We start from the raw sequence: 17,552 nt of genomic DNA, 5'->3' as shown, positions 1-17,552 counted from the left end.
ATCCCTTGCAGGTGACCCCCCAGAGGCTGCAAGTCTGTTTCACTCACAGCTCCCTTGTCATGAGGTCCAGTACAGTGCCTGGCACTTAGTAGGTGCTCTATAAACGATTTTGGAATTAATGAATAAGGAACTGTAGCCTCAAAGAGATGGTGGAATTGCCCTCGCTTCAAGAGGTCAAAGCAGGCAGGCTTATTGACAGGCCAAGGTTAATATCTGTGAGACGGAGAAAGAGGGGTTCAGACACTGCCTCTAAGCCCCTCATTTCTGAAAGTCCCTGAAGGGTTGTTCTTGCCAAAAACCACACAGAACAAACCTAGTTTCTCAGAACTCTCAGGGAGATGCCCCAGCCCGGGGAAGCTGGAGCAGAGCAGGAGGAGCTGACTCCGCTACCTCCTGGAGTTCTGAGGATAACCCAGATTCATAGCCCTTGACACCGCCTGTCAGACTCCACTGCCTTCCTGGCGAAGTTTGTATTATCTTAGCATAATTAGCCCAGTTTGTGTCATTCCACAGCTGCTAAGTATGCAGTGGCTGTGTCGTGGCATGGCTGCTCTCGAAAGCAGATGACATATCATGAAATATTTATTATGAAAAAAAAACAAGTGCGAGCTTTCTTAATTATTACCACTGACGGCTTTCCCTGGAAGTCCCAGAGAGCAGACTGCTTGAAGGTGCCCCCTCCCTCTGGGTCTTTGACTTCTCTTGCATTTGGGTGCGTTTTATGACTTCCCCCAAAAGCTCCACTCAGCTGGGCTGGCTGCTTACCTGCTTGTTTTGCCCACTCTGTAGTACCTTTTGTTCTAGCATTTCCATTTCATAGGCTGTTCCAGATGAATAATATTGCCCCAAAAGCTGTAGCTTCATAAAACTATTATTGCTCATTATCTCTCCTGGCTAGAATTAGCAGGAAACTATACACTGGGGTTCTTTCCTGGTTTGTGTGTTAATATGAAAAAGTAATTTCTTTCCCTGGGACTCCTAGAGTGTATCCTTGGGATTGGGGAAAGTGGTCTTGGGGCATGGGTTAATGACTTTGTGTCATTGCAAAAGAGGATCGACTTGTTGCTGAAGAAAATTGCTGGTTAGTTCTTGGGTGGGCAAGTCAGTTGGGAAGTGTGCTGTGGCTCTTTGCGGCCCTGGAAGCTCTTGGAAGGAAGTAAACCTAGCAGGTGGCACTCCGCTGACTCCCTCTGTCTTTTTCTATTTCTTCTCTCTTTGTTGTCTTGTCCTTCCTGGCCCATCCTGGGTGAATATGAGGAAGTCTCGTAATGAATTGTTGCAGTAACAATGCCCAGGGTGTCACAGCTCCAGCAGTGGTTCCGGAGGGAAGATGGAAAGTCTTAAGTGTGTGAAGTCCATCAGAGGGTTAACTAGGTAGCCATGTCACAAAAGGAATGCAGCAATCTTGGCCTCTCTCTACACTCCTGAGTCTGTGTCTTCAGAGAAACCAGGGAACTGGAACCTTTTCTCCCTCCCCCCCTTCATTTCTGACAGACTCTTGCTACATAGCCCGGGCTGGCCTCAAACTCACGATCCTCCAGACTTCTGGTGTGGGCCACCGTGCCTGGGCAGCAGCTGAGGACTCCATCTTAAGTCTCAGTCCAACCCTGTGAGCAACACAAGACTGTTAAAACAACACCAGGAATTCAGGAGTAACCGAGATGTTCTCTCACATCTGTAAATGCGCGTGTCAGCAAGAGTACATTGTAACCTTTGTCTTTAAAAGTCCTCCTCCCCTTTAAGTTGGACCTCAGTTCCAAATCTGACCAGGGGAATTGAAGACAGCTGCAGCTTAAATAAAAATTCGACTAATGACAACTGACAGAGTTCGGGAGGTCTCTCAGTATTTTCTAACCCCATAACACCTGAGATTTTAAATTGCTCTTTTAAAATTTCTTTTGTTATTTCTTTTCTTTTGGGGATTATAATAAAGTCACATCATTTCCCCCTTCCCTTTCTTCCTTTGCTTATTTGATCTAGATGCTCTACTTTATCCCGAGCCCTGTTCTTCCATCTTCTTGATTCCTTTGAATTGTCTAGTTGAGTTATTGGGACTTTTTTAGGTCCGTCTACATTTCAGCTTGTCCTCTCTTCAATGTTTCTTTGTTAAATCTATTATCAAATCCTAGATTGTCTTGGTCATTCCCATCAGTCTTCTGTTTGTGTTTTGTTGGACCTCACTCAAGTGTTAATTTTCCTTGGTTCCACTGAGTTGTTTCTTTGTGTCTTCTTTAAGTTCCGTGGATTCTTTGATGATGTTTATGATTGTTCTTTTAAATCCTCTAGTTCCTTTGGGTGATTCTCATTGGTAAACATTCTATAGGACTGGTAGGTTCTGGAGAGAAGATGCTATCTTGATCATTCATTCTGTTGTTATTTTTGTGATGAGATCCGGACATGTGAACCTCTGTTAGTTCAAAGTCTGATATGGACAGAGCAGGTTGTAGCAGAAGAGAGGGTGTCCCAGCAGGTCGGACCTAGAGGTTGGAAATAGCTTTGGTGGAATGAAGTCAGGTGGACTGAAAAGACTGGCCCAGTGTCCAGGATGTTCCTCCAGATTCAAGCCTGGGATATTGGGGGTAGATCTAGCTGGGTAGTAAGGTTGGATGTGTTGTGGGAGGGGCCTGTGGGTTGGTGGCAGGTAGGGCGGGTCCTGGAAAAGGCTTAGAGATTGGTTGCAGATCAGGCAGGGGTGGCTGGACTAGGCTGGGGCACTGGATGTGGGACCTTGGCTAGATATGGTGGATTGGGAATGGTACATGGACATGGAGGATGGGGAGACTTACCAGGTTAGACCCAGGACAAGGATGTGGGAGATCTAGCTGGGTGGAGAGGTTTGGAGCAACACAAGAGACCTGTGGGTGATTGCAGATAGGTAGAGTCCTGAAAGAATCCTAAAGGTAGGTTTCGGCACAGGCAGGGTGGCCAGACTAGGCTGGGGCACTGGATGTAGGACCCAGGCTGGATCTGGTGGACTGGGGAAAAGGCTTGGATGTAGACGATCAGGGAGACTCACAGGAGAAGGAGGTAAGAGATCTGGGTGCAGAGGGGACCTTCGGGTAGCGGCAGGTAGGGTGGGTCCTGGTTCTGATGTCTTTGTACTCTCCTAATGAGGAGGTAGAAGCTGTCTTCTAATTCCCATTTGACAGATGGAAAGTGTGAGAGATTGGGCACAACTCCATCTTCAGCTCTGTCTCTAGCTTAGATTCCTGAGTGTACCCAGGCACCAGAGCGTGCCCCACTGGAACGACTTCTGGATGCCAATGTAAGGACCAAAGGCCAGTGCGACTCTGTGACTGTCTTATGCTTGCTTTGTATCCTATGCTATGTAAACAAAGGAACCTGAGGCAGGAAAAACAATAACAAAAACCTAGAGGATACAAAGGCCCTTGAGTTCACCTCCATATGTCCTCAGAGCTAACTACTCTGGATTTTTTAAAATTTATCATTCCCCTGCATTTCACAAAATACTGCTTTTCTCTTGTGTAAATGTAAACAGTATATTCATTTTGAGTGCCTTTAATCTATACAGTCATATGCTGTAAATACTTCTGTGAATTATATTTTTCATTACTACAACACATCACCATTACAACCCATGCAGGTGATCCAAAACATATCAACTCATAAAATGCAAGGCCACAGCTTTTTTTCCAGGTAAGTGAAATGATGATCAGTGATCTGTAAGTGAGTTGGCTAAAAGCTGGAAGTGGGAATACACAGCTCCAAGCCACCCTGGTCGTTAGTACTCCTGGCTGGTGGCTGGTGGCTGGTGGCTGCACACGTGGAATTCCAGAGGGACAGTTCTGAAACCTATGCCAACGCTGGGAAAGTGATCTTCCAAATGACATTTTTCGTCTCCGTATTTATGCATTCTCTTTTTTTCTCTGGATTTGCATAGTAGCTATAGATAGATTGACAGTGTGTGTGTGTGTGTGTGTGTGTGTGTGTGTGTGTGTGTTCAGGTGTGTATGCATGTGAGTGCATGGGTGTGGAGCCCAGAGGTAATGTCAGGTGTCTTCTTCACTTGTTTTCCCACATTAATTTTTGAACCATGGTATTTCACTGAACCTAGAGCTGACCAATTCAGTTAGACTGGCTGGCCAGTAGGCCTGGAGAGCTGCTTTTCTGCCTTCTCAGGACTGGGGGGACACGTGATAGTGTACCGTGGCTTTTTGCCCATGGATTCGGAGGGATCTAACTCTGGTCCTTGTGTTTGCACAGCAAGCTTGTTACCCACGGAGCCATCTTCCCTCCCCATTAGGAATCCTTTGAAAGGCCTGACTTTTGGCCTTATAGATCATTTCTATTTTGCTTCTGTTATTGTTTTTGTTTTGTTTTTATTTCACTTAAAATGTCCTTCCACTTTGAATTTGTTTGTGGTGTTCTATTTTGCTTGTTTGTTTACTAATTCCCTCAGGTATTTGCTTGGTTCTCAGATCTCCAAGCATCTCTCATTTTCTTATATGGACACCGAATGCCACGAACTTCCTGCAAGTGCCGATTTTGATCTCATCTTGACTCCTTAAATCCGTCAGTATGGTCTGAGAATGCTGCTGTAATAGTAACAGCTCCAGTTTCTCTGCTGATGAAAACAGCAAAGATTACTGTGAACAAGTTCCCAGCTGATGCTACCAATAGTGGTTCATGTACCGCACTTTATAAAGCATCCCTTTAGTTCATATTTTCCTTTAAGATAATAAGCCTTAACCTAAGAAGTAGTTATCCTTCAACACCAAAGTCACTTAGTCCTTTTGTTATCTTTTTAGGAGCCCTCTGAAGGCTTGTTTTTATTCAGTCTTCCTTTTCAGGCAGGGAGTTTTCTTACCAAGGTACTATTGTGAATTTGACTCTGGATACTGATGTGGCACGGTCTTATTGAGCTGCCAGAACCACACAGAAAGACATTTCGGAGAGATCACCTACTATGCCATTCCAACAGGCCTCATTACTCTTCCTTAAGTTATCTTCCTTAAAAGTGCTCAACAGATTGAAATTCTAATGTATAGGATAACCTTCACTATAGCTGCTACACCAACCTTCTACTTCAGCAAAGTTCCTTCCATATGAGTTACCAGCCAGGCATGCCACAGAGAGAGACCTGCCCCACCACTTTCTAGTTAGACAGCCTACTGGGAAAGCTCCATGCAACAAGAATGGTGAAGATTACTTGCACCAAGCAGACCCTCATCCTATGAAGTCAGACTGTTATAGTTCCCATTTTTCTCATGATACCAGGTTATAAGGCTCTTCATGAACAAAAGGTTGAAATGCTTCTGTGGCAAGAGAGAGTTAAGTGAATATGCCTTTTAAAGCAAGTCTCATAGTACTTGATTACTCAAAAGATGACAAATACCAGAAAGGGAAATGGAACAATTCACACCAGACAGGGTGACAAGAAGAAGTAGGTTTGGAAGTTTAATTATTATTTTCAGGTTTTCTGTAGCTGAGTCAACCTCCAAGCACCTGTATCTGGAACCTGTATCTCTCACCAGCCATCCTGGGTGTGTTTCTGTCAAAAAGCCAGGCTCCTAAAGGTTGAGAGTTAGAGTCTTATGAACCAGTTCTAGGCTGCCCATCACTAGGATTAGAGGATAGGGAGCAAAGCCTCCACCCAGCACCATGGCAGCAAGTGTGTGTGTAGCAAGTAAGAACTGTGTGCTGACCACTGGAAGCCAGATCCTATAGGAAGCACATATCATGAGCATCTTGGGATGGATTTTAAATATTTACTCAATGGAAATCAAGGCATGGGATGGTTCTTATATCTGTGGGTCTAGAACCCAAACTGTACCTACTAAGCCACCATACTAATTTCCATCTTGATTTTTGTAACAACCACCAATGGCCTAAGGAAACTTGAGCGGGACTTCATTGACTGCAAGAAAAAAACAAAAGAATGAAACTGGCCCAGAAACATATTTCAAAATGAGTCTTTGCCCGAACAGTTGTTCTCTGCTTCCAAATAAAGGAGATGTTGTAGAATATTTGTTTAACTTTGCAAAGATGTGTTGTATTTGTATAACTATGTAAAGATGTGTTGTATTTATTTATGTTGTGGAATATTTGTTTAACTATGTAAAGATGTGTTGCTATTTTACCTTGCCTGCCTAAGGCATCTGGCTGGTCTAATAACAAGCTGAATGGCCAATAGAGAGGGAGAAGGTATAGGTGGGAATTCTGGGCATGGAATGTAAGTAGGAAAAGTAATTTAGGCTGGTTGGAGGAATTCAGGGGAGGGGAAGAGAAGAAAAAGGGACACCAGGGAGACATCAGAGGAAAGCCAGCCAGACGTGGAGGAAGCAGGAAAGTAGGACCTACAAAATGAAAGAAAGGTAAAAAGCCCTGAGGCAAAATGTAGATGAATAGAAACAGGTTAAATTAAGTTAAAAGAGGTAGTGGGACAAGCCTAAACTAAGGCCAAGTATTCATAATTAATAATAAGTCTCTGTGTCTTTATTTGGGAGCTGGTTGGTGGCCCAAAGAAAATTCCAACTATAAAGGGGCTTGGAGATTTCTCTTCCAACACAGAAGGGAAATCATCGAGTATGGTGAGCATGATCCCTGAATGATGCCAAATCCATTCAGACCGCTAATGAAAAGATCTCAATGCTCACCCCCTTCACCAGTGTTTTTGATCCACAGGATGGAGATTTAACTGCAGCTTAGATGACTCAGACAATCACTTAGACAGGATTGAGAAGTATTTCCAGGACTATTTTCAGAACTCATGTTTTTAAAGAAGGTTCCTTTGGTGCAAATGCTGTTTGTTTCCAGCGGGACAATGAGACAACTCACTCCCTATTCTGACCTTAACCTTTAAGAAATGCTTTCTTCCCAAAAGACACATTAACAGTATTGGGGTGACCCCCCACATTTAAGAGTAGATGTTTACTTATTATTTCCATCCAACCTAACTGTACTGACTCAACATAGCAATAGTGATACATTAGTGCTCTCTGTTAAAGGAATCAAGAGGGGACCAGGTGTGCAGTTCTCATTTGCATCCTCATGCGGTTTCAGTCCTTTTGTTATGGTGCGGGGGTCAGGGTCGGGGGTGGAGAGCACAGCTATCTGAAGGCTAGACTGCCATGGAAAGATCTGTTTCCAAAAGGACACGGTCACTTGCCTAGCAACATGGAGCCAGTTCTCAGCTGGTGGCTCCACATCCTCTCACAGAGCTGCTTGAATGTCATATCTTTTCATGGAGATGAGTGGGTGTTCTGTGTACAGGGAAGCTGGATTCCCTAGCTCCTACCTGGATCCACGAGAAAGGTAAAAGTTGCAGGGATTTTATGGTCTAGTATCAAGGTTCCCCTCTGCTTTCACCATGTTCTATTGGTTGAGGCAATGAAAGTCCAGCCAGGTTCAAAGGGAGAGAGAGAGAGACTATCTCTCGTTCTGATGGAGTAACAGTGCTCTATGAAGAGTATGTAGGATGGGATGTATTTCTTCACAGCCAGTTGTGGAAAGCAGAGTCTGACATAGTGGCTGGTAGACATTCAGAGAGTATCCCAGAGGTCGTTGTTAGGAACTGGGTTTCAAAGATTTCCCAGTGTTCACAACCCTCTCACGAAGTCTGGATATATAAAGGCAGAAAGTTGCCCTTGAAGAAGGATCCAGGGCAGCAGATGTCAGCTGCATGTGAGATATTCAAAAGTGAGCAAAATGGAGCACCTGACTTGGGAGCTGTCTCCTGTGTGAAAAACGCAAAATTGGACAGTGCTTAAGGCCTCTTTCCTTCTTCATGAGAGACTTCTAACCTCCCCAAACTGATCTTTGAGCCTTCACAGATAGAGCTTGGTGATTAGGCTTGATGGGGAGGCAAGTGGGGATGTAGAGTCCAATGGAAAGCGGGAACGATGCAGGACCATTGATGTAAGCTTGTGCAGCTGAGCCCAGTGGGAGAACATGTGTCCTTCATCCTGGGAAGAAGGAAGCACTGGAAATGCAGTGTCACAGCTGTCACCGGGCAGCTGTGGAAGGTAGATGCAAGTAGTTTTCTGTGCTGGGATTCTTTTGTGCTCTTGATGGTTTTGAACAAAGAAGGGGTTCTCTATGAGTCAATTCCATCCATTAAACTAGAATTCATCTCCTTAATAGGACTACTGGGATATTGGGATTCAAGACCCCAAAAATGAGAGATGTAGCTGAAAGTGAAATCACTAATAGAGCATAGTAGTTTATACCTGGAATCCCAGTATTTGGGGTGGAGTCAGGAGGATCAGAAATTCAAGGTCATTCTTGTTGTGGAATATTCCTTTACACTATGTGAAGATATTTCACTGTGATTGTTTTAATAAAAAGCTAAATGTACAATTGCTAGGCAGGATTTTGGGGGCACAGAGAACGCTGGGGAGAAGGACAGAGTCACAAGGAGATGCCAAGGCTCAGAGGAAGCCACATGGACAGTACAGAGGAAAGGTAATAAAGCCACGAGGCAGAAAGGAAATTAATAGAATTGGGTTAATTCAAGCTATAAGAGCTAGTTAAAAACAAGCCTAAGCTATCAGCTGAGCTTTTATAATTAATAAGTCTCTGTGTCATTATTGGGGAGCCAGTAGTCCAGACTAAAAGGTCTGACTACACATCCTTTACTATATACCAAGTTTGATACATGAGGCTCTCTCTAAAAAATAAACAAAATAAAACAGAGCTGCAATGTCTGAAGTCACCTGGGTCAGTGGTCAAACCCTCCCCTAGGACACAGTCACAGTGGGAATCAGAACAAATCACTCACAGGCTCTTTCCCCAGTCAAATGAGGTAATGCAGTTCCGAGCTTCCTCTTCGGAACACCAAGTCCTCAGCAGCATTTTAAATACAAAACCTGACGCTGTAGACTCAGCTCCCAGTCATATGGCTTCCTATAGTTTGGCATCCGGGCAAAATCAGAGCTTTGCAAAAGTTTCTGAAACAGAATAATAAGAGGAGCTGCTTAAAATAGAGGTCCACCAGTGAATCCGGGGCACAAGACTCCGCTTAAGACAATTAGAGTGTCTTTGCCTTTGTTGAGGAAACTGGGGCATCTACCTGGTTATTCCACCTCTGTTTGACACAGTTCGAACATCAGGGAGGAAAATAAGGTGTGAAAGAATCAACTAGAACTTTGCTGACATCGTAATTCTTTCTAAAGCACCCAATTTGAGTTGGACTTTAACTCTTCTTCAGAGCTGTTTAAAGGGAAATTGGAAACTGAGGCACTTATCAACGTCCCCCTTATATCATTTTTCCTTTTTATGGAGGCTTAGATGCAGCTTTGAGCTTTTGTTATGAGTCTTTGTTATGAAAAGGGAGGAATTTCAGCAGGGTTCACCTGCCACTGAAGCTTCATCTGCCTTCACTTTTCCCAACCTGAGGGGTTGGACTTGACTCTAGAGTGGTAGGTGGAGGAAGGAGCTGATGACAGTAATTGGAATGCCAGAAGTCTACAGTGTTCCTCTAATAACCCTCATCCGTCCTCCTCCTGTTTGTTTATTCCTGCCCCTACTCCTTAGGTATTCCCTGTCTGCTCATCTGTCATGCTGTTTGGTTAGTTGTTGTTGTTGTTTTAACCACTAGAACTTTCTACGTATTCACTCATTTAACTGCATAACAACCCTTAGGGTTTTTTTCTTTTTTTTCTTTTTTCTTTCTTTTTTTTTTAAACTATTTCTAGCTCTGAGAAAACACAAACCCAGATCTTAACCTCTGTAAGACTCTGTGGCCATTCAGACGGCAGACAGAGTTTCCAGGTTGCCAGTCTTTTTCTTATAACGTGAAGTAGGCTTCACCATGTTCTTGCCTCACTAGCCCTTCAGATAGCTTTTGCCCCCACAGCACAAGAATAACACTTTTCAAGAGATAGTATATAAAAAGGTCCAAGAGTAAGTAATAATTGTTCTATAAATATTTTCTTTTGTTTTTGAAAAAAAAAAAAGGCCAGGAAATTTTAGTTTAACAGAAAACCGAGCAGAAGCGTCCTGTCTACCTCCTCATACTTGTCCGTTCTCTCGGTAACGGCTGTGTCCAGGTGGCTGCTGAGCCAGTACCGACTCATCACTATTAACTTGTGTCCTTATTCTACATTAAGGTTCGGTGCTGTGTACTTCTTTGGATTCATGACTCCACACTTAAAGCATAATATAGACTATTTTCATCACCCTAAAAATATCCTGTCTTTATCTCATCATTCCTGGCCCCACTCCTGAAAGAACTGGCAACTTCTGCCTATCTCTACTACTTCTGGTACCTTTACTACTTCTGATATTTCTACTGCCTCTAGTCTCACCTTTTCCAGAACCTCTTGTCTTCAGCACTCATCCACAGTAAGCTGACAGGCTGGAGACCTGTTGAAGGATGGATGGGGACAGATGAGCAGTTCAAGTACTAATTTTCTGCTGGAAAATTATCTCTTCTTCAGAGGAGGCTACTCTTCATTTTTTCTGCCCCTCCACTACTTAGATGGGCTCCACCCCCACTACAGAGGGTAACCTGCTTCAGCCAAAATCTACTGACCTAAATGCTAATTTCATTTAAGTAGGGCCTGACTAAATATCTAGAATAGCTGGGCAGTGGTGGCGCACGCCTTTAATCCCAGCACTCGGGAGGCAGAGGCAGGCGGATTTCTGTGAGTTCGAGGCCAGCCTGGGCTACCAAGTGAGTCCCAGGAAAGGCGCAAAGCTACACAGAGAAACCCTGTCTCGAAAAACAAAAAACAAAAAACAAAAAACAAAAAACAAAAAACAAAAATAAATAAATAAATAAATAAATAAATAAATAAATAAATAAATAAATAAATATCTAGAATAATGATTAAGTATCTGGGCTTCATACCTGTTCAGGTTAACCCATAAAGTTAATCATTGCATTTAATAACATGACCTTGACACTCCACATCTTTTGGGACTTGATAGCTCACTTCTTTTCAATTTTGTAGAAGAACAATGTTGCACTGTGTGGACCTATCGTAGTTTCTGTATCCATTCACTTACTGAAGGACATCCCAGTTCCCTTCAGTTTTTGACAGTTGAATGTTGGGCATGGAAGCAGTCTATAAATATCCACGTCTAGGTTTTGTTCAACAGTGGGTTTTGAAGTCAAGTGGGTGGATACTTGAGTACTTGGTGTTTGCTAAGACTTTGTAGAGTTAAAAAAAAAACCAACTAAACAAACAAACAAACAAATGGCCAGGCTGTCATCCTATGTGCTCGTGACACCCTACATCCCTAATCCTATGGACAGGGCCTACATTTCCCTAATGTGCCCATCATCCATGGAAACTGTTGTCAGTGTTTTCAATCATTCGACTTTTCAAGTTGTGGTTGCATCTCATGGCTGCTTTAAATTACAATTCCTTAATCATGTCTGATGTTGATTTTCTCATTTGTTTGTTCACTATTGTGTATAATATTTAGTGAAAGGACCTAGTTGACTGTTACACCCATTTTTAAACTGAGTTGTTTGTTTTCTTGTTGAGTTTTATTTGCATGGTATAAATACAAGACATATATCAGACATATATTATGCAAGTGTTGTCTCCCAAGTGCATACTAGTATGTGAAGCCCAAGCTTCAGTATTCAGTACTGAAAAAAAATATCTTTTTAACAAATGTTTGCAGTTCAAAAAATTTTTTAAACTAGTAATAAAAACACCTGCCAAACTTTTGAAGCCTGTGTTCAAACCCACTGCTTCATCCACATAAACTGATATTGGTCTTTGAAGAGTGTGAGTCCCCCTACCATCTGCCCTCACTCCACAATTACTAAAGAATTCCCTATATGTATGTGGAGTCTAGGCTACAGTCTACTGAATAAATAGGCCCTTGACCATGGTTCATGAAGGTAGTCCTCAAGCTTGCTTCCTGCTCTCTCTAAACAAATGTCAGAGACTCTCAGTTCTCAGTTACTGTCTCCCCTTTATAGATGAGGCAAGTCTGACATCTTTCTAGTTCACTGTCTGTGTTCACTGTAGTGGGTAGCTGTTCCAGCTTTGACCCAGAGGTACTACCTCCATTGAGGCTTCTGGTAACAGTCACACCTATGAAGCGGAGCTGAGACAGTAGCCCTTAAGACCTGAGATCTGGATGTGCCGGCTCTCTTGGTTCCTGGATCCTGGACACTGGAGGTAGACTGAGCAGAGTTTTCCAGAGAACACTGCTGGACTGCACTACACCTTTCCCTGACCCTGTAACCTATCCCTTCACTTGTAAGTTACCCCACAAAATAAACCTCCCTTTTAACTACATGGAGTAGCCTTAATACTTCCACCAATAGTTCACTGTATGGAAGGGGTTATCTCAGGAACCTTTCAGTGTTTTGACATTCACCTATGCCCTTTTATTGTTCCATCTAGGTTAGATGAGAGTGCAAGGACAGAAGTCTCAAAAGTTCTAAAGTTGTCTGTCACCCTCAATACCCTCTATGCCCACCAACAAACAGTATCTCCAACAGTGAAAGCTGGTGAGGTTTGAGCAATCTGAAACACTGGCAAAGGAAATAGGAATACGGAAATGTGACACTTTTCCTAAAGTGTTTAACCCACTCACCTCCAACTTTCATGACCAAGAAAATGGAAATGGCAACCTAATCCATGCCTTGCATGAATTATTCATAGTGGCCCTTTATACCCACAAAAAGGACAATCCAGGTGCCACATCATTGTGATATGTAAAAAGCCACCATCTAAGAACCACTAAGACAGTGGTTCTCAACCTGTGAGTCATGACCCCCAGGGAGGTTGAACAACCCTTTCACAGGGGTCAACTACGACCATCAGAAAACACAAATTGTAGTGGGCAGCTGTTCCAGCTTTGACCTGGAAGTACTACCCCTAGTGAGGCTTCCGGTAACTGCCATGCCTACCTATGACTTGCCCCTGGAGCAGGTCTGAGACGGGAGTCCTTAAGACCTGGGATGCAAATGTGCCAGCTGTCTTGGTTCCTTATGATCCTGGATGCTGGATGGTAGATTGGGTGGAGTTCTCCAGAGAACCCTGCTGGACTGTACCTCAACTCTCCCAGATCCTGTAACCAACCCCTTTACTGGCTGTAAGTTACCTCCAAATAAACCTCCTTTTAACTACGTGGAGTTGCCTTAATAAATTCCCCAATAACAAATATTTACAATTCATAACAGTAACAAAATTACAGTTATGAAGTAGCAATGAAAATAATTTTATGGTTGAGGGTGACCACAACATGAGGAACTGTGTTAAAGGGTCGCAGCATTGGGAAGGTTGAAAATGACTGTACTGAGACAATCTTAATAACCCCAATGGAGTGCCACCTCATAGAGCTGAGCTGGGGAGCACTTCAGGAACTTGCTTCTCAGACAGGCCAGCTTTGACAGTTCATGGCACCAAATGTGAAGTTTGTCTGTCTTTTCTTTCTCTCTCTCTCTCTCTCTCTCTCTCTCTCTCTCTCTCTCTCTCTCTCTCTCTCTCTCTTTATTGGTTTTCCAAGTGTAGTTTCTCTGTGCAGACCTGGCTGTCTTGAAACTCACTCTGTAGACCAGGCTGGCCTCAAACTCAGAGATCTGCCTGCCTCTGCCTCCCTAATGCTGGAATTTAAGGTGTGTACCACCACTGCCTGATGTGAAGTTCTTATTTATTTATTTATTCTTATGCTTAAACCTCAGTGAATCAAGTCCGTGAAATCAGATCTGTTCCCTATAATAAAGACAGCCCATATTGTTATAGAGATTTCTCATATAAAAAAAATGCTTTTATACAAGCCTCCCACCCCACCCCCACCCCCGCTCCTTACTGATCCTGTTAGCAGCCTGGGAGGTTTATAAGGGCAAATACTGTTTTTTCATTTCTTACATGAAGAAACCAAGGTCTCCAGTGTCTAGGAGACATATGGTCAGTGAGTGGCTCTAACAATGCCTGGTGCCCAGATTGTCTGAGTTGCTTAATGTTCCTTTGATTGACATGATGCATTAAGACCACAGCTTGAGAATTCAGATACTTTGCTGACAGGAAGGGAAGGTGGATTCGAAGGAACTTTGACAACCAGGTACAGAATAAGGTAAAAATGAAAGTGTTGCTCATGGTGGGATCTTTGATCTAAATGCATGCAAATCCCCCGGGTGTTACTCTTTTAAAATCCAGACCTTTTGGCTCTGAATTTCAAGGCATGTGGCTCAGCATCCTGCAGTTTAACAAAGTACTTCATTTGAATGGATGGGTCAAGGACACTGAGCCTTCACAATTCTGTAGCAACCTTTTATCAACATAGGACTTGCTGGGAGTGGGCCACAGTTTTCTAATTTTCTTTGAAAATATTACTATAGAATCCTACAACTATGCAGGAAATCACGCTGGATTCCCGAGACAATAAGGTCAACTTCCAGACAGCTGCTTCTGTTCCTGTCCTGCCTTCCCTCTGGCTGGCTGTACTGAGACCTTTGAATTTAGCAAAGGTGTTACTCTCTCCTGTCTGAGAAAAATAAAAGATTAAAACTAAACAGATGCCAGAGCCAGGCAACTTAACCCAGGTTAGGTAATGCTCATCTTACAGTCCTACACAGGCATCAACACATTGCTTTGACAGGATGCTATTGACATCCTGACTTAGATCTCAGTAACTTGTTATCTATAACTGTCTCTCTTTCCTCAGTTTTGTGCTCAGAAGAAGCATCCAAGTTCTCTCCTGTCATAGGCTCAGTGTGAGGAGAATATGGGATGTGATGTGTTGGCCATTTTTGATTGAGACTGTGCAATATCAAAAGGTGGGAGAGGGCTTGGTCAGGGAGAGGCTGAATAGCCCTCTCAGGCCCTCTCCTTGCCTTTCTTCTGAAATATCCATTCAGATCCACATCTCCCCCCCCCACGCGCGCCCCGCCCTAGCCCTTTCCTACCCTTAGCCTCAACATTTTGCAGGCTATGGATCACCTTCTGTGGCTTGATAGAGGTGGGTTAGCAGGAGGCTGTAGTTGCAGAGGTGCTAGAAAAGCTGAGCAAAAACAGTGGGAAGGGGAGATAACTGGAGACTTTAAGAGGTATAAGAGGCTATGATTACTGACAGGTTTGGAGGGGCAAGAGAGATCTAGAAAGATCTTGAAGCCTAGAGGCAGGTCTAGCCTAGGAGTCTGATGCTGTGACAGACAAGAGTCCTGAAGACAGCTGCTCAGAAGGAGCTAGAGGAGCGATTGTCCAGAGGGAGCAAGGAAAGTGGGGAAGTAGGAGTCCAGCAGGGGTAGAGGGAATGCAAGAGACACAGTCCCTGGCAGGACGCTGCCTGGGCAGGAGAGAGAGTAGCAAATACCAATCCCGGGTTCTTTTCTCTCCTGCTTCTTTTCACTGCCGCCTTCCATTGGCTGAGCTTAGCTGAACCAGTTCGTGAAGGAGCTGGGAATTGCAGCATTCAGTGATCTGGAGCAGAATGGGAAAAGTTAGTTTTGGATCTGACAGCAGCCGAACAGCAAAGGGAAATGACTTCTAAGTGACATCATGCTTATAGAGGAGCCAGAAATCTGGAAACAGAATATGCATAAGAGAGTTTTCAGATATAACATTATGCTGCATATGTGTCCATTGCCATTTAAATATGTTCAGTGCCTTGCCCCTGTTTAGTAGATCAATGACCTGTGGGAATTGCTGTGATAATTGTGCATGAATGGATTCCATCAGTCCTTGCCCAGCCACCTGAAAACTGTTGCTTACTATGATCTGAGACTGCTTTAGCAGTGCATACCATCAGTGTGTATGTGTGTGTATGTGTGTGTGTGTGTGTCTGTGTGTGTCTGTGTCTGTGTGTATGTCTGTATGTGTGTCTGTGTCCCTCTGTGTATGTATTTGCATGTGTGTCTCTGTGTGTGTCTCTGTGTGTGTATTTGTGTGTATCTGTGTATGTGTCTGTGTGTATATGTATGTCTGTGTGTCTGTGTCCCTCTGTGTGTATTTGTGTGTATCTGTCTCTGTGTGTGTCTGTGTCTATGTGTCTGTGTGTATCTCTGTGTGTATATGTCTCTGTATGTGTCTGTGTCTGTGTGTATGTGTCTGTAGTGTGTCTCTCTGTGTGTATTTGTGTGTGTCTGTTTGCGTGTGTCTGTGTGTGTGTGTGTGTGTGTGTGTGCTTGTTAGGTTAGAGAGATGGTTCAGTGATTGAGAGACTGGCTGCTCTTCCAGAGGACCCAAATTCAATTTCCATCAACCACATTGTGGCTCATAGCCATCTTTAACTATAGTTCCTGGGAATCTGGCTTTTGCAGGCCCCAGGCATGCATAATAGTGCACAGACATACAGACAGGCAAAACACCCATACATATAAAATAAAATAAATAAGTCTTTCAAAATGTCTATTTTTGAAAGTGTTAAGTCTATAAAGAACATGTCTTTCTGTTAACTTATTTAATTATATACTCTTGGAAATCAAATTTAGTGCAGAGAGGAAAATCAAGGAGAAATTATGGCAGAGTAAACTTCCATCTTCACATGCCAAGTTCATGGCCAGCTATTGAGGCTCTAGTCCTCAGCCTGAGTAAAAGAAATAAACCAGACAGAAATGAAGGCTCGAAGTTTGCCTAGAAACAAGGACATGATGTTTATTTCTCTCTGGACAGTAAGGAAGAATACCATCAGGTTGTCAATCACAAGCTGACCTAGGAGTTGTCCCAGGATGCACACTCTCTCCTCTACCCTCTAAGTTACAAATCTCCACAGCCACTGGGCAGCTGTGCTGTCAATCACAGGCTCTCCTTAGCTCCTTTGCCTCACACTTTCTCCCAAACAAGTCCTGTACATTCTCTTTAGACCCTTGCCTTCCACCTAACTTGCTGATCGCAAAGAGCATCACTTCATTTTAAGTGCACATTTTACACCCTGTCCTCTGCACAAGTTTCCTCACTGGCCTCCCGACTTAGGTGTGTTCTCAATTCAACAAGTCTCCCATCTACATGTCACCATGGCCTCTGGAGTGACGGCTCTAAAATGCTGGTCTAATTGTGTAACGCTGGCAAAATCTATAGAAATCAGTTTTGCTATTAGGTGCAGTCTGTTAAGACTTGTAAAAAGGAAGCTCTTTAGCAGGAAATCTCAAGAAAGCTCAATCAGTCTTCTTTTCCATACCTCTTCTACAACCTTCCTCCACCCAAAGCTCATTGTAATTCTGGGGACCAGAACCGGGTTGGGTCAGTGCAGATACAGGTTTTTAGCATGTCTTTCAGTACTTAGTGTTACACTGTTTGCCAACGTGTGTTGGCTTCTTTGCCTTGCCGGCTTAGTGGGACTGTCTTCCCTCCGTGCTGGTGGTAGGCTGTGTGAGGAGTCCTGAGGATGAGCTTCCAGACTGCTGCATCTCCTTGCTGGTGCAGGGCCTGCTGGAGATCTTTGTTTGTGGCAAGGGGTGATGGTGTTCAGCATGGCGGCTGCTCTTGGTCTCCTTGGTGAAAAGGTAGGCAGAGCCTGAAGATCCCAGGCATGTGAGTGAGTGGCACAGGAGCCTTTGCCCCATGGGCTGTAAGCAGCTAAGATTCAGTCATAGTTGCTTTTCCCTGGGGTCTTATTTATTGAGGTATGATGAATGAATTAATTTTTTTTTATATTGAGGGTACACAACATGGTATTCTCAT

This window comes from Peromyscus eremicus, chromosome 3 (genome assembly GCF_949786415.1).
Source record: "Peromyscus eremicus chromosome 3, PerEre_H2_v1, whole genome shotgun sequence".
NCBI lineage: Eukaryota > Metazoa > Chordata > Mammalia > Rodentia > Cricetidae > Peromyscus > Peromyscus eremicus.
This window is presented reverse-complemented; position numbering follows the sequence as displayed.